Here is a 23,571-nt window from a genome sequence, read left to right on the forward strand (position 1 = left end):
GACGAAGGCCTTGAAAACTCGCAGAAGTCATTTGAGCCTTGCTTTCAGCGCAGTGGCCAAAACAAGAAATCAATAGGACAAAATGAGAGGAGAGGAAGGGAAAATGTGATTGATTGAGAGGAGGATTCAGGCTGTCTGGCATTACTCAACTTATCACTTCCTTTGCATCCTCCTTCCCCTCTCCCTGTACTATTCAACCATTTCCAGTCTTACTCATTTCCATCTTGTGCTTGACACATTTCTATCTCTAAAGGCGCAGACAAACGACAAAATCACCGTCAATTCTTTGCGCTGCCTTCTACCATTTGCATATTAGTGCTTGTCACTAGTGGCTTCCATAACAGATGGATGATGTTGATTGCATTGTCCCTGATGAAGTAGCAGACAAACCAGACAGAAAAAAGCCACCCTTCCGCTGGCGAAGAAGTGACGCTAAATGATACAATAAGAAACGCTGCTTCTGGACGATTGTCGATTGACAAATGTCTGGTGCGTTCTGACAAAGTATCCCAAGCGTTTAGGACACATTGATCCGTCTCTATTAGCAGCTGCGCATTACATCAGCATTTAGCCCGAGCGGTGCCGCCAATTGTCCAATTCTAATGATAAAGTGTCCCTGCTGTTGCGTCTCAAGAGCAGCGAGCAAAGAAAAGAAAAAGTGCCCACTAAGCAGAATGGTGAAAGTGTCCAATCGAAGGTTTAAGCCAGCTGTGACTAACGGGCCCACGCTGGGCCTCCACTGGGCCATCTCTGGCAGAAGGGAACGAGAAGTGGAGAGAGAGAGAGAGAGAGAGAGAGAGAGAGAGAGAGCGGGCGAGAGAGGTAGAGTAAAGTTGAGTGGATTAGCAGGAGGTGGGGAGACGACAACATGTAATTACCTATTTACCCAGCTTTCAGTGGAGACCTCATTGAAGGCTAATTGAGCATTAGTGTGAGTCTCGTAAACGACAGAGCGAGGCCTGGTCGGAGGGAGCGAGAGAGCGATGATGGACGAGCACCAGCGCGGGGGCAAAGAGGCTAAAAAAGAAGACATTGAGATGAAGGGGGCAGTGAGCGGGAATGACAGATAGCACGAGACAAAGACGGGAGGTGGCGTGGAAAAGTATTCGCGAATGTCAAACTTTGGAGCAGCCGTGCGCTATTTAATGCAAATCGTACTAAACGGCAAAGGCAACAAAAAAAAAAAAAAAAAAAGTACTTTTCCAAGGACAAGCAATAACAGTTGTCGTTCGGGGAGCTAAACTTTAAAATACATGTTATCATTTGAAAATGCAGTAGTAGCACAGTTGTGATATGCTAAATGATGTGGTACACGGTGCCTTTTCCCTTTGTCTGCTTTTTTTCGACTCTACACAGCGTTTGGCAGATCTTTTGAACATGAGTTGTGTCAATCATCACACATCACTCGTGATTTGTTGGTTGTGCCACCACGTCTTGATTGCTGCTTTTATTCGTCAGTCATGACAGCTTCAACTGTAGCTTCAGCTCGCGAAAACGATTAGTGTCCACACCAGTGTACGTACTATGCTTGTTTACATCAGCACACGTCTGGCAACTTAATGTTTTTATTTGTTTTAAGAGCAGTGCAGGAAAACCAAAGCACACCAGCAGGACTGAACGTTAATTGCTTGTAGCTACTTAGTTTTTGATGATTTTTTAATTCGATTTTAATCTGTGGCTATAAAGTGAATGGTTATTATTTGGTAAAAGACAATTTCAATGGAAAGCAGGCATATTAAATGTCTTTATTTTTTTTTGGGGGGGGGCATTGTCATCTTGTTGCCATTCTATTAAGATAGTAACGGTCACCCTAGGTAAACACAAATTCAATTGTGGTAAACATGCTTTTTTGTTAATAAGAAAAGAAAGAATGGCCCATATGCTAGTGGTAACAGAACATTAGATGTGTACTGGCTGGTCTACAAATGGGCAACTTAAATGCTGGAGGGGGCCACAATTTTACATCAGTGCTACCGCTGAAGAAGAAGAAGAAGTCATGTTGTGCATTTTTTCACAAAAATCCACTAAAAATGTTAGTATTGAGTTATTGAGTTACTAGCATTTCAAATACGCAAAAATTATTTGGCCTACTCACAATGCAGGATAAGGCAGACCTCGTGTATGCACAACTAAGCCATCTCTGCCATCTAGTGGTCAATGGTGATATTACAACTTAAAACTACAGTTGACCCCTTGCATACTCGCTGTTCGGCGCCCACAGTTCCGCAAATTAACGGATTCCCCCCCCCCAAAAAAAACATTTAGTTTTATTTCTTTTTTTCCTTGTTTTTTCCAGTATTTTTCCCCTCATTTCTTCGCCCATTCTTCGTGGAAAATGTATACTGAATGTTTATCAGTGTTTTTGGAAGAATTTTGGGGGTTTGTAAAAACAAAAACAAAAACAGAAACGAAACGAAAACAAAAACAAAACGGTGGGCCGCCAATCGACCATCCCTTGAGTAGGTGATCGACGGTTACCATTGCCATAGCCAGTTCGCCACAAATGATTTTCAAAATATCCCTTACCGTTTGTGCAATGCAAAAACGCGTGCAAAACGTGCATCCGCTGCAAACGGTGACCCGATTCACTGCACAGCCGCGGCATTGTGACCACTACTCTGGCACCCGTATGACGTTTTTGTCTAACGTGGGTTACATTCACGAGTCAAGTTATTACACGCTTAACTTATAAGTGCAATATGAGAACTAAAAATATATCTGTAATCGTACTAATACAGTACGCACAGCACAACACAAACATCAGTGCAAGAAAGTACAGTGTACACGCACGTGTGCGTTCCATTGTGTTGCGACACGCTCCCTCTGGCTCACAGCTGCATACGGTGGTGAGCCTTTCGTGCTGGGAGGAAAATGGCCCATCTGAGGCAGTCACCTATGTAATGTGTTTTATTACATGGATGGATGGAGGGTCGGATGGAGCTACAGTACGGATGGATGAGCATGCGCTACGGTGACAGCGCCGCTGCTCTGCGGGCCGGCGGCACGTCCGCGAAACGCGCACGGACGCACACGCGAGCGCAAACGGCCCCGCGCGGCTCACCTGGCCATCGGGATGACTGGCTGACCTCCGCAAGCAGGTGGAAAACAGCAGTGGTGATTTACAGGGCCTTTCAGCGGCTCCGGCGTCAAATAAAATATGGATTGCCTGGTGCCCACGACCCTTCAATGGCTGAACCTTTCATCCACAGTCGGCTCCCTTTATAAGCCACCTAGTCTATACCTTCCTACAGGAATGGACTCACTTGTCCACCCGTTCGTCGAAAATGTCACAAATGACATCACGCGCATCCCAATGACCGTAGGAGCCTCACAAGAGGACGATGAGAGATCCCCCCCCCCCCCCTCCATTTCCTTCATGCATTCACTGAATTCCGGGTCACACCGCAAGTCAAGAGAGCGCCTCTATTGTCAAAGCCGACTCCACCAAGAGCGACTGTGTCAGAAAACGGAGCCGCACTCGCTCCGTGCCCACTTTAAAGGCGTTTCATGTGGCGTGAGCCAAACACAACGCGGCTTCTCTCTGATGCAAGTTCAGAATAACCAGAGGAATGTTTACACATCTGGAGGGAAAACAAGACACGCTACAAACACACCCGACATAGAGACTTAGTGGATCTGACAAGTCCATTGAAAAAATAAAGAATGTGAGCTAACCAATACACTGTATTGGTAACGCTCAGCCATCCCCATGAAGGTCAAAGGAGAGGCGGCGGACAATTGAGTCCAAAAATACACTTCTTGATCAATCTTCTCCGATGACATGTTATAACGACTGAAAGAGACGGGTGGGGTTACATAACCTTTTCCCCACCATTGATTTTGGCCAGCCCCACCATGAGCGTACACGAGCAACATTCAAAATAACATGCAGGGAATTGCAAAGAGGAGATCCGCTAACGGCTTTGAGAAGGTTTCACACTCTCTAGCATTATATCTCAAACAAGCACGTCCTCTGAGAAGAATGTATGTACAAAATTTGTAGGAAATTGACAGATTTTTCACATTAACTCATTCAGTGACATTGAGGAATTTACTTGTCCAGCCATTCAGTCCAAGGAATTTATTTAGATTTTTTTCAAATGTTAGGGTAAAAGAGGGTCTGAAAATGGCTGGGTATGAGTTAATAATAACTTTTTTTTTTTGTTTTTTTTTTTTGGGGTAATTTGGAATTGGCCCAGAATCTTTCAGAAAAGGTTGCCCGTAAAGTTCTGGTAGCATTTGGAGAATGTGTCTACAGCATGCGCCGCATGTATGGATTTGCATTTGGAAGTGCAATCCAGCGGCTTGGCGATGAAGTGCTGCCTCCACTAGTGAAAATACAATTGATGCTTTTATTGTTTTTATGAGGGCTTTACGATCTTGGGCTTAAAATAGCCGCTCCTCCAGTAATCATGGTAACACAAATCCATTCTTTTCATTGCACACCGCGCATTAGAGGGTGGAGAGTGGATCAGTGGCTCATTAGCATGATAAAGGAATGCGCCTGCTATATTAACTGATTCCAACAGGGATGTAATTCTCGATCCTTGGGATACATGTATTTTGTCGTAAACATATCACAGATCTTTTATTAAAGAACTAAAGAATGTTTTGAAAAAAAAAAAAAAAAGTCATATGTTTCTTTTAATGCTCTGTGATTGGCTGGTGACCATTCCAGGGTGGGCCCAAAGTGGGCTGGGATAGGCTCCAGCTCACCCGCCACCCAAATGAGGCAAAGCCATACAGAACATAGATGGCTAGATATTAACATTAAAAGATTGTCTGTACGGTTAGTAAAATACTGAAAGGGGGAAACGGTTCAGAAAGAACATGGAAAAGTGTTTGTATGGGTTAACAGCAGTTCACAAGCGCGGCTTTACAAATGTCAGTGTCATCGTGCACTGCAAAGGGGGTGCGCAGATGGGAAGAGCATTTAGGACTTGTCGCATAGGCAAATTCTTCTGGTTTTGGCTGGAATGCTTGTGCGGTGCGTGAAACTTTCCATCACACGAGCCTCTTGAGCGGAGCACACGCTAAACATCACATTTTCCACTGGTGCTCGCTTTATATGGATATGGAGGGCCATAGCTTTTAAGGACAGTGGGATAGAAAGGAAGAGTGAGTGAGAACCCACATCCCTTCTAGCTCAATAATTAAGACTACGGACAATAAATACGTAATGGGGGCTTTTTCCACAAAGAGCGCCTGCCTATTCTTCTTGGAGATGAGGCCGCGGGGAGAGCGCCTCGGGAAGAGCCACTAAGTACACTGGCTATTAAAAATGAATGCAAAGAACACCGACTTTGACCGGCCCTGTTGAAAAAAAAAAAATCGCCCAGAATGTTGTGATAGGAGTTGCCGTGGTGACAAGACTCCCAAATGCTGCTCGGTTGTCAGGGTCAATCAAATCAGACGTGGGAGCTTGAGCGCCGGAAGCTCCGCCCGCTCGCCCTCGACTTGCTGCTGCTGCTGGGGACACCATTGATGTCATTAAGCAATAAGTTAGAAGATCGCGGGGCTAGAACGTGTGTGTGTGTCCTGTACGAAGAAGGAAAGATGGGATTGGTATTCTAAAGCTCAAAAACACGGATCGCAAGGTTCATATCGTATCGTGGCATTTCAATATCGTGTGTATATATATATATATATATATATATATATATATATATATATATATATATATATATATATATATATATATATATATATATATATATGTGTATATATGAAGTATATGGTGGCCTTAAAGTGTCAAAAGGCATTTTGGCAAATTGTGCTCTGATAGAAAACGGTTACAGCAACATGTGATTATTGAATTAAGATTGGTAGTGAATGGTGTGGCGACTAAAGTATATCAGGAGCCACGGAGTTGCTAAAGTTTGTATTTTGGTCAACTTTCCGAAGAATTGTGACTTTTGTGTGTAGAAGAGCACTAATATTGGTCGTAAACATACGTTTGTACTTTGATTGTAATTCAAACTCGACCAATCCATGTGTGCAATTCCTCATTTTCTTGAGTTGCCATTGATGTTATCGTGCCTTTTTCGGGAAATGACTTTCTTCAAGCATCTAATTGGCTAAAATTGCCTTATTTTGTTAGGAGTTACAGTGACACCAGTTCCTGTGGCGTATGCTTGACATCATATGAGGGATTCAATTCAAGGATCTTTCAACTTGTCAAGGATTTTTTTTTTTTTTTTATTGTTTTTTTTACTTCAACCCCCCGAAATATCCCGTATTTATGTGACACGTTATGTAATTGCGCCTGTATGTGCATCACTGCTGAATTCTTGTCTGAGCAACTTTTGAACTTGATGGAATCTGAGGGATTGCTTTTCAGTGCAAAAAAAAAAAAAAATTCAAAATTGTGTCAGAACGTGTCGTACGAGTTGTCACATAAAGTGTCATGTAAAGTTGTCCCTTATCATCATCGTGTGTGTTTCTGCAAAGCGCAGGACGAAGGAAAACTCCCCTTCAGGCAAACTAAAGAGGCAGATTAGCGCACGATTGGTGCACGCAGTAATAGGCCATATGTGCAGCTGCGCCTTTCATGGAGCACAAATAGTGTGCTGTGTGTGTGCGTGCGTTTGATCTGCGGACCTCAGAGGAGAGCAGCCCTCTACGACTATATTTTATAACGCCTTTTGACGGCAATGCAGAACTTTTCTTACAGTAGACAAGTCCACGGAGCATGAAGAGAATACCGAAGAAGGTCGGGTGGGTGTATTGCTCACACACACTTATATGCGGTATGACGTACTGTGTGGGAAGGAGACATTTTGACTGCTCATAGCAGGAATACGGAGGCATGTCTCCGATATGAAGGAGATTCAGAGTCCTAACACGGGCAGTCCGCGAGGATGATGGATGAGGACGAGTGGCCGTCTATCAATGCGAGCTCTCGTTTTCGCGTGTCACTGATGTCGGTAATGACGTCATCAATCATAATGCTGTGGGGATTTAGAGAGCTATGGGTCAGGGGAAATGCCTTTAGGCTGAATGAAAACATTGCACAGGTACGCTTCTTAAGCCCAGCAGCTTGTAAAAATATTGACCGCGTCATTTTTGCAGTTGATTTCAGGGTTAGGCTGACAATGCCCGGTTTATGTATGGATGCCGCATCCTGTCATGTTGAAGCATTTCTAATGCGTTTGCTGAGAGATAGACAGAAACGCAAACATGTTAGAATTCGGTATCTTAGCTAGATAGTGTTCTAGTTTTAAATACATCCAGTAAAGGCACCGGCATCAAAATTCAAAGCCTCTTAGAGCATGACCATCCACAATTTTGATCTATTACATGCACAAGATTAGTAGACCGCCAAAGAGAAGCAGATAAATATGGCGCAGATAAATTACATATATAAAAAAAAAAAAAAAAAAAATCATACATCACTATTGCATCAACTAGATCAGCCTCAGGATTAATAAAATGCATGCCCGCTTGCTCACTGTAAAACGCGCTGAGAGATATCCACGATGCAACTTTGATTCATTATTCTTGAGCAGATTTGGGATGTCCATGAGGAAATAATATGTAGGCCAAATATTTCATCTTGTGGTGTTATGTGATTTTAATACAATAATGATTTTTTTTTTTTTTTCCCCGACCATAAAACTGTGTTATGGAATCACAGATTTTCTTTTATACCCTCGTAAGATTGTCCCTGCGTCAGCCATTAAAGGAATTTAAAGCATTCCCAGGTAATTTGCGACCAGGAAATTATTCATAGTAATGTTTTGTCTTTCGGCGGAAGAAGGTTGTTTGAAGAACACAGTAGAGGAACAGTGATTTTCATTTGAAAGCATCGCTCCACACTCTTAAAGACTGTTTAAAGGATGCCCATTAAAGGCCTGATATTAAAAACATATGACAGACAGTTTTGCATAGGTGCACAAAAGTCACCCCCGTTATTAGGCACACTTCTAGCGAAGGTATGTTGAAGCTACTCTACACCATGTACTTTGAGTATCATCCTCAATCGCTCGGTTGTTCATTTTCTCAGTTATTTCTCTTTAACTTTAGAAAGCAAATGCTCATATGTGGAAAAAATATCTCTCAGTGGAAATGAAAAACAATACAAATGTGTATTCGTGACAGATTGGCATAAACTTTTAATCTTATGCAACTGGCACCGAAACAAACAGGGCGGGTGACTTCCATTGTAACCCGGAAAACTTTAGCATACAAACATCCACATCAGGATACATCTATCATAAACGGACATAATGATGCAATCTGTCACTTCTTCAAAATCTGATAGGCCAATACGTCAACGGAAGAAAAGTAATCCATCACATGGCGGCATCAGGTTAAAGCGTGAAGATGAATCGGGGAAAGGAGGCCAACTCGTCCTTGTCGGAGTTCCGAAAGGATGAGGGGAAAGACGTTGTGGGGTTCAGGGGCCTGCGCACACAATCGCTGCGCCAGGTAGACCTAAATTCCCCCAAAACGCTCGGAATGCTTTTTCAGTGAGGGACAAGGAGGCGGGGAAATACCCATTGATGACAGCCGCGTGTGCATATGAAACTGTATACACGAGAGCTTGGCGTATGCTTCATCATCTCGCTGATTGCTCACTAGGGAAGGAATATCGCTGAGACGGTAAAGGAAACTGCGTATGTGTGTGCGTGCACTCCCATCCTGAGGTATGCGTTGTGGAATCTAAAGCATTTGACCCCAATTTGTGTCCCCGCATTATTTATAGTTCAATGCTGGCTTTCCTTTTGTTTGTTTTGCAAAGCTTGTCTTAGGCGTTGAACGGTGGGAAAACAAAAGGAATAATAATGAAACGTGCAGGGCGGATATAAATGATAAAAAAATATAAGAATTATTTACGGGAAAGCGTTTAATTCTTGGGTGTCTGTTTGAATAAATATTGGATACAACATTCCTGATGGTTTTGACCATTTTCCATCAAGTTATTTACAGTGAATCCCAGCGATATCGCGATTCATCGTTTGTACACCGCAATATTGCACGTGTTTAAGTAATCCGTTTTTTCAAATTGTATTTATTTATTTTTTACAGAATACGGGTACAGAAGTACCACGTTGTGATGCAACATGCCGGGCTGATTTCTACTCTCACATACATCTACTGGAAGAGATTTCATTAGGGCTGCAACTATCGAATATTTTGGTATTAGGACACCTCCTGAAAATTCTGTAGAATAATCGACTATTCTGATTGTATTTAAAAAACATGCTTTCGCTTGGTTACAGAACAATTATGAATACAAAAGAGAAAATAACATATTTCACTGAATAATAACTTTAAAAATACCTTTTCATGATTAGATACCGTTTTTTACCATTTAATTTATTTCTTACATTTTCTTCTTTAGAAACGTGTGAGATTTTGGGCGATGGGACGAAGTGACATCAGAACCATAAGAGCGATTTTGGCGGCTAAAACAGCACGTTTGAGTAAGCCTGATTTATTAAAAATGGATCAGTAGGAACAACTTCAAAATAAAATAATAAATAAATAAAATAAATTGTTCTAAAATTCTATTTTGAAGTTGGCCTTCTCGCCACATTGGCGCATGTTGCTGCAGCTGACTTGATTTACTTCCTGACGGTGCACACAAAATAAACGGAAAAAATTCCTCAATCAATTTTTTGTAATCGAGGTACTCAAATTACTTGAGGACTCATCCATCCATCGATTATCTATACTGCTTCTCCTCACAAGGGTCGCGGGCGTGCTGGAGCCTATCCCAGCTGTCTTTGGGCAGTAGGCGGGGGACACTCTGAATTGGTTGCCAGCATGCAAACTCCACACAGGGAGGCCGGAGCCGGGATCAAACCCACGACCTCTGAACTGTGAGGCGGACGTGCTAACCAGTCGTCCACCGTGCAGGCCCTTGAGGACTCATTTCAACCTTAAAGTGAAAGTCAACGCAAATATTTTTTTTTTCAAGAATATGTTCTATGCAAGCCCACCAGTTGAAACAGGGCATTCTGATAAATATTGCGTTTGTGCAAGTGTTAATCAACTCATTTTTAGCCATCTCTGGCAGCGGCCATTTTGTCTTTTGTCGACTGAAACTGACATCACAACTGCTCACAACGACCAATCATGGCTCAGATTCAGAAAACAGGTCAGCCGTGATTGGTCATTGTGAGCAGTTGTGATGTCAGTTTCAGTCGACAGAAGACAAAATGGCCGCCCCCAGAGATGGCTAAAAACCAGTGCATTTTGCTGCTTAACTTATATTCCACAAACGCAAAATTAATCAGGAATGCCGCGTTTCAACTAGTGGGCCTGCTGGGAACATATTCTGGGAAAAAAAAAATATGTTTGGGTTGACGTCCACTTTAAATTTAATTTGTTAAATCTGATATGTTCAAATTTCTTTATAAAAGCACTTTCTATAGGAAAGACGGCTATTTTCCCCACAGTATCCAACAGTACAGCCCGAAGAGCATGTTATTTACAACCACAACTACTATAAAACTTTTAGTGTGTATCTTAGGTTTTCACGAGAACAAGTTGTGCTTCTCCAAGGATTTAAACAAGAGAGCAGTCACTAAACCTTGCACGCATGCAGACTCCATCCCAGAGACCTGCTGGAGCAAATCAATGGCAGCCACAACAAGCGCCACCATTTTGCTGGCTGCCACCCAGCACCGAAGAGAAGAGGCTAAAGAGCGTATGAACACCGGCGGGCTGCTTGCCGCGAGCGACAACAAACGCGACACAAAACAACACGCCGGCAAACGTATCAGCGCACTCCAGAGCGCGCACGCAAATTTGTCGAGCGAACCTGCGCCGCTTGCGTGGCGGCTTCCGCGGACACGGGCGGCCCCGTCTGGAGTGCGCCAGCTTATCGCAAACTGCCATGCTGCGCCTATGTGTGCGAGGGTGACGGAGCGTGTGCGTGTGTGGATGCCAATACAGCGGTTGACAGTTTGAAATATGCGGCTTTGCGATTCTCATTCGGATGATTGTTCTCTTTCATGTCGTCGAGCAGGCGGCATACGTTAAGCTCGCCTGCAAATAAATCCCCGCCGCCACCGCTACTAACACACACGCAAACACATCATTGCGCAAACACATTATCGTACATCGCGTCTCTTGTTGTCACACAGACACACACATATGCTGCTGGCGCGGCAGACTGGTTTCTAATCGGTGACTCATCATATCAGCCAAGAAACGTCAGATTAGGTTATAATCCTGCATTTTAGTGCCCTTAACTTGGCGTTGACAACACCTTATTATGTCCGTCCAAAAAAAGAGAAACACCACACATGCCAAAAGAGTTGCTTGTGCGCACACACACACACAAGCAACACCAAGAGCAACCAGTTCATTGTGAACCTGAAGTGAGGCTGTGCAGCGGCAACTGAAGGCCAATTATATTTATATAATGAAGCTATTTGATGATGAGAAACAGCTTAATAAACTCTCTTGGTGCTCTTAAACGCCTCACATGAAAGCAATACTTTAATTAAGCTCTTACCATTTTGAGGGAAACACCAAAGGAGCAGATGTAAAGCAATTTGTTTTGTGCCGTTTTCTTTTTTTTTTTTTAGAATCGGCACCGTTTGTTCTGTACTCACTCGAATGTTTCCTACACACATTTGTTGGCAAGCTGTTTACACCAACGACAAGATACAATCATTACCTTATTGAAGCTACAAAATCCTCCACGGTTTATTGACGTCCAGGCCGAGACGGAATCTGTAACTCTAGGAGACAACCTTGTTATTTTCAATAATCTATTAAAGGAGCTCCTCGTGGGAGGCACGGGGGAGGCCGGCAGTTTGTTAGGTGTCTCGTCGCTTTAGCGGAGACATTCAGAGGATGCGCGCGGAAAAGCGATGCCAATCCCTTCACTGAGGGGGGGGGCGGTGGAGTATTAAATGACGGTTCAAATTTAATATCGGGAGACCTGCTGAGGCACTTCCTGTGTCTGAGGGCTGTCCACGAATGGAGTGGTTGCTGAGTCGAGGGGTTTGGGATACATTAGGGTGTGTGCAAAGAACGGAGGAGAGCACTAATATGGTAGCATAATACAATAGGTGTCTGGTTTTTTTTTTGGTTTTTTTTTGTCTTCATTTCCAGCGATTGCCCCCCTGACAGGTTGTTTCCATCCATCATTATAGTCAAGTATTAAGGCACTACTGAGAAAAAGACAGTGAAAAAGTGATATTAACATAAAGACCACCCCAATTTCGGAATGACTATAATTAATGAAGGGCGTATAACAGAAGCGATAACTGTAAGGCAAGGCTAGGCAGCTTTATTTATACTGCACATTCCAAACACAAGGTAACGTAATCTGCATCACAAAGACATCTAAAGTAAAGAAATAAAACATAGCTTACAAAAATGACTAAAAGAATGTACAGTGTAAGAACAAGATTTTGGAGAAAACGCTTTTAAAAATGCGTTGAAAGACCTCATAAAAAAAGAGCATACCGGTAGTTTTCAACCAGGATTTAAAAGCATTTACACTGTACTGAGGTATAAACAGTATTTTGTATGTAATGCTAATTTAATGTCAGCATTTCAGCAACATTTTATAGCAGGCTATTTCATCAGGTAAGAAAAATAACATTGATTTATTGTAGATTCTGACTAAATTGCCTAAACAGGAATTGCAACACAATACAGTGGAACCTCTAAAGTTCTTTATGGAACACTCAACTTTATTGACAAATGACAAAGACATTATGAGAAGGTGAGTCACTTTGCAGATGCATTTTATGTCTTCATTTTTTTGTGTGGGTTGGATATGAATCCACCAATTTCACTTAACCTCCTAAGCAGAGGTGGGAATTCCGTCAGACTAACGGGCTGGTCCGTGAGTCCATCACTGACCTGACTGATGCCCATTTTGCTGACGATTGACGAATGATGGGACACTTTCTAAAAATGACGGACGAACCACTGGCGGGAGTGGATTTTCGTCCGTCAGAGTAATCGTCACAATAGCGATGTCACAATATCGGCAATATCGTGATATCGCAATATTCAAATTGACACAATATATCGTCGTCCTCATGTCGCGAAATTAATAGCTGCGAATTTGTTCAAAAGCTCAAGTTGTTTTCCATTTGTGCAGTTCCAGCACCCTCTGGTGGTTAGTTTATTAGTGCAGTTGAATTTTGATGCATGACTGTCCAAGCCTATTTCTATGTGATTGCTGTTATGTACAAAAACAGAATATTGTGATGGTTTTTTTTTAGATAAAAGCTCTTTTTTTTTGTTGTACAATATTGTGATCTTTTTGTGTATCGCCAACCTCTCCACAATATCGTGATAGTTATCATATTGTGAGGTTCATATCGTGATATTATCATATCGTGACATTTGGAAATTGTGACATCCCCACTAACCCCGTCCGTCAGTGACGATTCCAAGCGCATCCGTCAGTGACGGACTGACGATTAAAATTTTTAGGTTTGTCACGAAAAATGACGAATGAAAATTGCCCACCACTGCTCATAAGGGCATCTTTAGGGGTTATTCCTGGCCGTGTAAACATAGCCAATGAAATTTCTAACAACACATTTTGCTATTACACACATGCAAACTGGCAGCGTCCCCACAAAACACACAACATCCCGAACATCCCGCGGGACATTTCAGGTCAGGTTCGAATTCAAGCCCGTGGCGTTCTCTCTTGTGAGGTCAGAGCACGTCTAGCAATTTTGAATGTTTGGTGCTTGTGAAGAGATTATTCATCCACATGGGGCCTTGCACACCGACACACCACACGCACACGCACTAGATTGCACATCCCACATGGCGCAGCAATACTTAGCATTCTGTAAACCTTTAAACCTCATCTCAGGTCTGTCTTTACCATGATTGTTACACAGTGAAAGCCCTCGCGCAATCCCGACTCATGGTGAATGATGAGGGAAAGGGCAGACACGCGCACTCACGCACACGCCGGCACAGACAGACACACGCGTTTAATCCCAGGTGCCTTAGGGACTCCGAGGGAAATGAAGGGGCAGCACATAATTCCTGAACACGAACAAGAGGAAATGGGATTTGCGCCGCCAAACCCTCAGTCCGCCAAAGAGAGGGCGAAGGCAAGCGAATGACAACAGGATGAAGGCTAAAGAGACGGACAAAAGAAATACGGGAGCTCATCAGTCTTATCCGCATTCCGTTGGTGAAAAACAAACGAAATAAACAAAGTCAATAATTACACATTTCCAACCCAGGTCGCTAATCCTAAAGATGCAGATTAATTAGAAGTGGAGGAGGAGGATCGGCGGCAATCGTGCCAGGAGTGAGCGATCGTACGTTCGGTTTTATTCCCGCCGGGACGGGCTGTAATATACGCCGCCACTCTCGAACGGACATCAGTTTCTTACAGTGTGCACATTAATTCCTTCCGACCGGCGGATCCATTTTGAAATCAGCAAATATAATTGCCTTCCCCCAAGTATCACCTTATCGTACCCTTGGCCATGAGATTATATGTAACAATGGCTGCCTACCTTTGTTACTGAGGGGGTCTCCCAGTCTCTTAGTCACAATCATTTGGCTAAAAACAACAGCACTGTAACTATATCACATCCTATCAGTACAAATAGACACATTCAAGAGGCATAGATCAATCACAAGAGTTACTTTTAACGGCAGCAAAGCGTGACGGGAAAGCCTCCTCCGATTACTGCGGCGGTCGTAAAGTTAGAGTCAGGCGGCTAAGTAGTGCACTGGAAGTGGTGTGAATAGGTTTTAAAACACTTTTGTCCAATTTTTGATTTTTTAAAAAATTTTCACGTTAATGCGATGTCTGTAACGTGGAAACACCGTTCACAACATTCAACATTCAAAAAAATGGACATAACTATTTTTCACAGGACAGCGACGATTTGATAAATCGGCCTTGTTAAGTGTAAAATGTCTTATCCGATGTTATGGATACTTTTGCCCTATTTAACTCTTGATGTTCCAAGACTTGTTCAAATAAACACTAATCATCATCTTGTAAGCATATTCAATTGTAAATTGTTTTTTTTTTTCATCATATTCAATGTGAATGTCATTGAAGGGAATTGTAAGCTATTTTTGATTGATAGACTACGTAATCAGGGTAAAATTGCTTATCGTTATTCAAACTTTTGAACTAAAGTGTTGCCGGTCTGAGCTCGGCAACTTCAGGGCTGGTGGCAGACATTTTGAGGTGTTGGGGTGCCACTTGGATGCGAATGGGGAGTTTGTGCAAGAGGCGGCGAGGGCTGAAGCTCTGCCACGGCAGACTCCCGCTGAGGACGCAGAGCAAACACTCTCTGCTCGTATAATGGACTGGAAAATTCCTGGCTGTAGCCTGAAGTAGCCATCCGTGAAGCGTCCATAAAAACGTCACTTCTGCTTTTCCATTGTTGACTGATACAAGACAACAGTCTTTCATACCCATCCATCTTCAACAGGGCCCACCTCACGAGGGTCGCGGGTGAGCTGGAGCCAACCTCAGCTGACTTCGGCATCCTTTTTCTGTCATATTCAGCGCACGTGTATAATCTTTTGCGTATATGGTGTCTTAACAGGCTGGGATTGAATTCTTTTTCCCAGGTTGGGTCCATAGATAGTGTTTCGTTGACATTTGACCGGCAAATATACAACACATCAAGTTTATTGGCCTGTTTGTATTAAATTGTAAGTAATTCAATTAGATGGATGGAAATTTCATATGCAATTAGTATACATAAATCTTACGAATTAGTCCTGAGTTCTAGTTGTACGGTATGACATTATTAATAATGTTAAACAACTCTTCACCGATCACCCTCAATAAATAAATACATAAATAAAAGCAGTCTGAAGTCTGAACTGTTTCACTCCAGTCCTGTAGGTGGCAGAAGTGCAGATTACGAAACTGCTTGAAAACTTACAACTGTCGAATTGGAGTTTTCACAATGCAACATTTAAGTCCTTGACCCTTGTCTATGCAGATCATCGTCAAGATATAACGGGGTCCTCCTACCGCTCCCCAAAATTACGTGAAAAATTCAAACCAAAACGGTTACCTCCGAAGAAGCAAAGTTGGACTCCGTTTTTTTTTTTTTTTTTTAAAGAGGTTATTTTGAGCTACAGCCTTAAGGAGGATTTGGCAGGCAAGTAGGCTGCACATTGCCAGGATCCAGCTGTGCTGCTCCTTGATAGGAAGTCGAGCGGCTCGGAGCACAGGAGGCGCAGTGATATTATCGATTTAACAGACAGCCAGAAGGGAAGGGAGGGCGGCTTCCGACACGTCTCAGCCTCCCCTTCATCTGTCCATCTTGTCACTCCTTCTTTTGCCTTTTTCGTCCTTTTCTCGAACAAGTACAGTTTGACAGGGAGAACGATTAAGACATCCATAAAAGGCTTGATGGGTCAGTAAATGTATTTTTGATGCACAGTTAAATAAAAAAGTCTTCTCTTATTTTCTAGCACGTCAGGTTTTGGAGAGTTTGACCTATAAAAGCTTGCGTAATATGGATTTGACTGTGTGCTGTAATTCGTAGCGATGATGTTTAAAAAAAAAAGACACCTGCTGCCGAACCTAATCCTTAATTGATGAATATCACTTTATTGAATATTTTATGATTGTTCGCATTATGAAAACAGGATGTGCTAGAGAAAAAATAGGAGTAGATTTGGAATCAACGCAAAAAAAAAAAAATCATCTAGAAAAGTACTTGCATGTCTGATTCAAAAAAGAAATCAGTAAAAATGTGTTGACTAGTGTTACCTTTGTGTTTTTCAAAAACATTTGCAAACATCAGCCTTTAGTTTGGAAAACAATTATCACTACTTTTGCCAATTTTCTGACATATTATGGACCAAACCAGTAACTGAATCATAATTAATTGATTTCTGTCCATCTGAAATAATGTCTTCTTTTCTGAATAACTCCATGGAAATAAAAAACGTTTTTTTTTTTCAATCCGATTCATCGATGAATTGACTATAATTGTTAGTTGCTACACTAAATACAATACAAACATGATACTTATTTTAATATGAACTCATTCATCGCCATTGACAAATTTACTTGTCTTTTCACAGTCCAGCCATTCAATCCATTCAATTTTCAATTTTTTTCAAACGTTAGCGTAAAAGAGGCTCTGAAAATGTCCGGCAGTGAATGAGTTAAAATAAATAGTGCTGTTCCCGTTCCCAATTCACTTTGTTTTTTTTTTTAATGTTGCTCAAGGCGGCGAAACATTTTTTGGGGCAAGGCGGATATTTTCAGCTGTTTTACTGTAACTGACTGTTCCACAGCAAAGACGTGCTGCCATCACATTTCCATATTTATTATTATTACACGTGCTCCATGTGCCTGCTCCGCATCGCCGGCTCTCTCCCAGAATAAGAATGGAAACGATATGAAGATCAGACAGAAATTAGGGAAGGAGATATTCAGCGCTAGTTTTTTTTTTCCCCCCTTTAATGGGGGGCTTCTCTTCCTCGCCAGCCCAATCAGAGCAAACCAGGCGCAGCCACAACAATTCCATTTTCCAACCCTACTGCTTAAACTCACTCTTGCGCACATAATCTGAGCCAAACACGTTGTGCTTTTTCTGCAAGGATTAACAGTTTCCCACCTCGGCCTGCCTTTTGAGTCCTCTTAAACGTTTGTCCTCGTCCTTAATTATTATCACTGTGCTGTCTTCCTGCTCATCCGTGCTGCACCGCTCCAGCCTCAATCCCTCCGGCACGCATCCTGGTTTTACATAGCAAACTGGCGCCAGACCACAAAGTCTTATTTTCGCTCCGCTCCCGTTTTCCTTTTTTTTTTTTTTTTTCCTTCTCCTCCTCACCCATCCTTGCCACTGTACGCTTTAATCTGCTCTGGAAGAGGGGGGGGGGGGGATTTAGCGGTGGCACAGCTGCAGGACTTCCACATCGCTTCTTGTTCCCTTTCGACGACACTTACCGGACACCTCTTTACGTACGACCGCTAAGGACGTTGGACGTGCGCAATTCTGCCACGTTTTTTGCTAAGCTTGTTAAGACTCGGTATGATGCGCTGCAAACTGCAACAACGCAACCACACGGCTTAAAATCAATGATCGCGCAGGTAATAAATTAGTAGCAAATCATAATCAAATCATCACAAAAAAAAAGCGAATCGCTATTAAAATAGAAATGTATGATCACTCCTCTGCTTGAGTTCCATTTGCACGCACATGCCCTAAAGTGATGCAGTAAAAAAATACGGCAAAATCTGGACGCAAATACTGGGCTTGAAAATTGGAAAATGTTCCACGCAGATGCTAAGCTCCGCCCACCAAATTTCTTGTGAGGACAGGCTCCGATGCCGAACTTTATTAAGGTAATCTTTAATCACGGTTCTCCCCTCAGGGTGGAGCGTATATGATGTCTGTAAAATTGCTGACACCGAGCGCTTTAAGACGATAGATCCACAGATAAGACTGTCATCCAGCATTGACTGCAACGTTTGAGGAGACAGAATATTTAATGCTGTTCACTTGACTTGGCGGCCTTCCATGTCTTTGTGATTTAATCCTCTTATTTTGGCCTTTGGCACAAGGCAGTCCCAAAATGCACTTGTCAGTCTTTTATTGTTCTTTCACTACTTACTTGAGTTTTCTTATGGTCCAGTGGAGCCTTTTAGGTTCAGCACAATTTTGAAAAGTTAATAAATTTCACTGATGCAACACAAAGTAACTAGTTGTTGGAGAGATACTAGTCTGAATCCCCGACTATTGCTGCGGTGCCCCGGAACAAGAAATGGAGCCTAACCTCGAGGGGTGTGCGTCCTTCCGCAAAAGACGATTGGATACGGTTCCCGATACAAGGGATACGATACAAGGATTAAAGGATGTAACGATTTTAAAATGTAGCGATTCGATTTGGTGCCATTCAGTCAGATTACGACTCGATGTTGCTTTTGTCATGTTTATTAATATGCAACAACATGAAAGAGCTCTCCAAAGCCCAAATCATCCAAGTTAATTAAATTCAGAGAAACAACAAATCATCAGCAATGTCAAACCGATGTATGATTCAAGGATGTAATGATTAGGTTTGGTTCATCAAATCAAAACCGATTTTTCGAATTCAAATGGAGTTTTGATACACCCATCATAAATTGATTATGATTCAGTTACTGGTTTGGTTCGAAAATAGGCAATATAAAGCAGATGTTTGCAAATGTCTTATTGTGATTCAACGCAAAGACAATCAGTCTGCGTTCGTGGAGGGCTACAGAAGTCGGAGAATATTTACTGTTGAGAAGCGGGAATTCCAAGGATTCGGCAATTTTAAATTGAACGGGATCTGAAAACGATTAATCGATTCATTTCATTTGTCGATTCATTTTTGTACCTCCAATTTTGAGGAACTACGTGTAATATTAGAAGTGCTTCTAGCAGGGGCGGAGCCAGAACGTGGCTAATGAGTGGGCCTGGAAAAATTAGGGTGGGCCTGAATATTTCTCTCATTGACCACAATCCTCTTGCCCCGACACATCGTATATTCAAATACAATGGCAAACTGAATAATATGAAGGTCAGGTCTTCCTTAGATTATGTCGTTCTTAATATTCAATAAAATAAAATAATTCAATAAAATGCAAATAACATTAATTAAACATTAATAGTATTTTTTTAAATATATTTTCTCATGAAATCTCACTGGGTGGGCAGTCTATTAATCTGGGTGGGCCTGTGCACACTCAGGCCCACCCATGGCTCCGCCCCTGCCTTATAGTCAACATTTTATGAAATGCTAAATAGAGTTCCACTCTAATTCAAAGTTGTCACATCCTTTCTTGGCTGGCATCTTTGTTTGTTTCAGGCAGCAGCTTGTTGGCCCACTTGTGCGTTCCCTAGTTTAGACTGCGTTGGTCTGGTTTGTGAGACCCAAAGTGACTGTCACTATAATTACCAGGCCGACTCGTAACATGCGTGACCTCAGTGTCACCTCCCTTAACCCGACCCAGCATTTGGTGTAATGACACAACACTTACGACACATATATGCAAACATGCGCAGGCGCAGCGCCATGGCTCCCCACACACAAATATGTAGAAATGCGCTGACACGCACACACACACACACACACACACACACACACACACACTTGCACACATGCACACACAGTTGGCTCTGCAGACACTGGCATCCATCACATCTTGTGAAACTTAATCTCTCCGAAAGGAGGAACAGCTGCACTGGCACGCACGTGTGTGCAAGCACACACACACACACACGCACACACACACGCACACGCACGTGGGGCAGTAGCCCAGCGAAAGATCAGCTGGGCTAGAGCAAGGACCTGTCACAAACCGGCACATGACAAAGCACCTCTTGACCCGGGAGTCGCTGGCAGGGCCCATAAAACAGGTTGTAGTCCCCTTGCTTAAAGAGCCATGTCCATCTAAGGGGGTGCTACACTTTTACCAGCTGTCACAATGGCTCCCCAAACCAAACAGGACTTAAAATCACGATTTATTGTTCCAAAAATTGCATACGCGGGAAAACACCTGTGCTGTTCAAGAAACAGTGTTCATTAATTTGGGCTTTTGTCCCAAGGCTAACTCCGTCAGTTGTGAAGCTCAATTTAGTTTTAAACAGTGGTAAGTGTAAATAAATCAAGATCGACATTGTCTGAAAACACAACATGAGAGGCGTCCTGGTGGCTCCACCAATATTATCGACTAGGGATAGACCGATTATCGGCCGGGCCGATTATCGGCCGGGCCGATTATCGGCCGGGCTGATTATCGGCGCCGATATTCATCTTTTTGACGAATGTCGGCATCGGCCTTTGTTAAAAATCTGATGGCCGATAATAAATGAATTTAAAAGTGTGTTGGAATCAAAACAAAGATATTTGAAAGTTGAACATTTCTGTCATTTTGAAATTTTGGAGGGCTTTACTTACTGTCGAAAACTACATGGAGCTATTGTTTCAGTTTTCATGTAAGTTTGGAAGACGGCTGATGACCCGGCCTGCTCCCTGAACTTTTTGTTAGAATTTGATAAAGATGTAAATCGTCCAAAATTTATTGTAATAACACTGATTAAAAAAAAAAAAAAAAATCGACATTATGCAATTCTGAAAAATTGTTCAATAAACATATGATCAAAGACGTTTCAATAAAGTTAAGAGTTTTAATTTTTTTTTTAGATTTTGATGCCAATATTTTCCTTTTCGCTGAAAATAAAAATCGGCTGCAAATATTGGTTATCGGACTCCTTGACTACTAATAATCAGTATCGGGATCGGCCCTGACAAAATCAGATCTGTCTATCTATTTGATGGACCAACTTTTCCTAAACTATTTGACCTCAAGACCCATTCTAAAAAATGTGTTTCCTCCGTGATAGCCACGTTTAGAAAACAGCATGTACTCATCATTGCGTGTTGCCACAAAATCGTCATATAGAGTTGAACAAATACAGATACAGACCACAACAGATGTGAATATATTACACCAAACATGAACCACAGAGCAAGAAGAAATAATGGGCTACGTTTACGTGGACAAAATGTCTTTAATCCGATCAGAGTTTGGATTAAAATTTTGATTGGATGCACTGTTTTCATGGACACTAAAAATATTGATCCGATTAGGACTTGCGTGTTCATGCATCCCACTTTTGATCGGAACAAAATATTCCGACGTGCAGACTGACCAAATTTAACGGAAATGGTAGAAGAAGAAGAAGCCATAGTGACTTCCGTGTCAACAAAATATTACTCCGTCCAATTCTACTTGAAACGTTAGCGTTATTTCGCATATTTTTTCCCGTTCGCGCAGTTACGTCGAGTTAGCACTTCCTAATGACCAGTTCGGTCTTGCGCCCGCCATGTCTTTCGCTCGCTCTGCTCCGACTAGCAGAAACGCGTACGCTGACGTCACAGACATGCGCCGTAAAAACGGTGTGTTCTGAAATTTCGGAATAAGTGTTTTCATTCGATTGAGTTACCAATCGATTTAAACCACCCCTATTGTTCCGAATAAAATCTCGATCGGAATGGTCTTGATCGGGTCCGAACATTCCGAAAGGGGTGCGCACATGGAGCGTTTTTATTCCGATCAGGCTTTTAAACCCGAATAAATGCGTCCATGTAACCATAGCCCGTGTGTGCTTTGTGATGAATAATCATAATATTTGACTCTGACAATTAGGGAATAGAAATGTTTCATCTAAGATTGAGAAACCCTGTTTATACTTAATAGTTGCCATGGAAATGTCAAATAGGCTATGTGCATGAAAGTATGTGTATGCTCATTTCGTATTCTGTACATGTTCCAAATGTGTGTGTTTCTATTTTACAGGACCATAAAGCCATTTAGTCGTGAAAATCCTTTGCATAAACATCACGCTAGCACATTCATCAGCCGTATATACACAGAGTACAAACACAATACACCTGCATATATGCACCGTGTGCTCTCAGCCACATCTGCCTCACATACTTGAGCCTAATTGCTGCAAAAGTACTTGCATGACTGATTGCCAGCCAGCGGGGGCCGTAATGCCGCCATAACGTTGGCGCGAGACTGCTGACGATATGCACGCACGTAAACGCTCGCCGCTACGGCACATTGCAGCCACTCAGTTATAGTGTTGGCAAGAGAAAGCATGTGATGTAAATAATCCAAATGGAAATGCCACGCATGGCCACGAGAGCGAAACGACACCTGATAGGTGAGATGAGATCCCGAAATCAGATAAGATGGTGCATGATGTGCCTCATCAGCGGTAATCACGGTGTTTCTAATTTGATTGGAAAGAGGTTGGTGGAGGACAATACTCCCCAGTAATCCACCGTATCCCCCTGAGCCGAAATTGTCCGCGCAGTTTTGCACACATTCATTTATGTTCTCATCCAGTTCTCCAAATTCCCATTGGGTCTATACATGAAGCGACCCGGGGACTCTCGGCAAAAGCCCCATGAGGAGCTTCGGGGCGGGAGTACCGAGAAGCAGACGGGCACCGAGCAAATAGCGAAGCCATCACAAGCACGAGGCTGCAAAAGCCCATTTGTGGAGTCGGTCGGGAATTGGCCAGGCAAAAACAACAATGCTCCTCGAATCGATCGTGCGCGACTGTTGACGTAAAGATCTTCATCCGTCAACTGATGGAGGAAGAGCCGGCTCACACGATTGAACGGCAATTCCCAAGAGAGAAGTATAACGATCAGGACCTCAATCGAAGGCATTCCCCGGCTGTTGCCAAACAACCCGAAGAGGAAGGCTGAGGTGTCAGTCATCCGAGGTCCGGGACGCACACCGCCGACTGGACGCGAGCCGTTCACCTTCGGCCGCTTATCGCTAGAAGTTGATGGCAGACAATTGGACGCACGAAAACGGACTCACCGTATCAGCATCCTGCCCGCGTTTGGGGGGGGGGGGAAAAGTCAACGTGAGCAGACTGAAGCTGTCCGTCCGTTTGCCCGCCTCGCGTTAACATCCACCGTGGCTGCAGCCGCTCTGCCCAAATGATCCAGCCCGCGCCTCTTTTGCCTCCCTCCCTCTCTTCCTCTCTCTCTCCTCCCACCCCCTCACACACGCGCTCTCTCTCTCTCTCTCTCTCTCCCTCGCTCTCGCTCGCTCTTTCTGGGTCTCGC

The 23,571-nt window shown here is 42.9% G+C and overlaps 1 protein-coding gene across 19 annotated transcripts in view; it reads right to left on the reverse strand.

Annotated features, from left to right (window-relative positions):
* LOC147146356 (receptor-type tyrosine-protein phosphatase delta-like) overlaps window positions 1-23,571 on the reverse strand; it is a 197,779-nt gene that overhangs the window by 81,180 nt on the left and 93,028 nt on the right. The window contains exon 1 of one of the 19 annotated variants that reach the window (XM_086034657.1): window positions 23,321-23,419. The exons of the other annotated variants lie outside the window; for them this stretch is intronic. The gene's annotated coding sequence lies outside the window, so the exon portion shown is untranslated. Of the gene's footprint in view, window positions 1-23,320; window positions 23,420-23,571 lie in introns of those variants that run through there. 19 annotated transcript variants of the gene reach the window in all.

Source organism: Filicampus tigris, chromosome 6 (assembly GCF_054856515.1).
Source record: "Filicampus tigris isolate MCC_2025a chromosome 6, RoL_Ftig_1.0, whole genome shotgun sequence".
Classification (NCBI taxonomy): Eukaryota; Metazoa; Chordata; class Actinopteri; order Syngnathiformes; family Syngnathidae; genus Filicampus; species Filicampus tigris.